Below are 1,091 nucleotides of genomic sequence, written 5' to 3' on the forward strand. Positions count from 1 at the left end.
CGGCCTCTTGATTGATTTTTGCTCGGTAGGGAGCTAAACTTTCACTTCGTATTTTCCATGATCCGGACACCTGATTGATGATGAGCGAGGAATCGCCGTGGACCCTCAGTGTCCTGATGCCAACTGTTATGGCTGCTTGTAGGCCGTGAGGCATGCTTCATATTCAACGTCATTGTTGGTGACGGAAAAGTCTAGCTTGACCGAGATCGGAACATGTTCTCCCTCTGGTGATATTAGAAGGATTCCTACCCCGAAGCCTCTCAGGTTAGATGCGCCGTCGAAGTATAGGTCCCATGCATCGGTGTCGGCACAAAGGATGTCCTCGTCAGGAAGTGACCATGTGTCGGTCGTTGGATCCTCGTTGACGGGATTTTCTGCTAGGAAATCAACGACTGCCCTTCCCTTGATAACCTTGAGGGGTACAAACTTGAGGTCAAACTCAGACAGCATGAGTGTCCACCTAGACAGCCTTCCGTTTAGTACGGGTTTTTCGAAGATATACTTGACCGGGTTCATCTTGGGATAGATGTGAACCGTGTAGCTGAGCATGTAATGTCGCAGCTTCTTTGTTGACCATACTAGGGCAAGGTATGTCTTTTCCAGTTGGGTGTACCTTGTCTCGTACTCGATGAACTTCTTGCTGATGTAGTAGATGGCTCGTTCTTCACCCTCGACTGTTTATGCTAGCATTGCTTCTATGGCTGTGTCGGTGACAGTCAGGCACAGGGATAAAGGAATCCCTTGTTGAGGTGGCATGAGGATAGGAGGTTTGGATAGGATCTCCTTTATCTTGTCGAAGGCGTTTTGGCAATCGTCGTCCCAATCGGTGTGATCGGAGGGGCGAAGTTTCTTGAATATTGGTTCACAAATCATGGTGAGCTTGGCTATGAAGCGGCTGATGTATTGAACCTGACCGAGAAATCCCCGAATGTCCTTCTCGTTCTTAGGCCGAGGCATTTGTTGAAGGGCTTTGATTTTGGTTGGATCATTCTCAATGCCTCTTTTGCTGACGACATGTCCCAAGATTTTTCCGGAGGTGACCCCGAATGCACATTTTTGAGGATTTAGTCTCATGTTATATTTCCGCAGAC

The sequence above is a fragment of the Silene latifolia genome, chromosome Y (genome assembly GCF_048544455.1).
Source record: "Silene latifolia isolate original U9 population chromosome Y, ASM4854445v1, whole genome shotgun sequence".
In the NCBI taxonomy this organism is placed as follows: Eukaryota; Viridiplantae; Streptophyta; class Magnoliopsida; order Caryophyllales; family Caryophyllaceae; genus Silene; species Silene latifolia.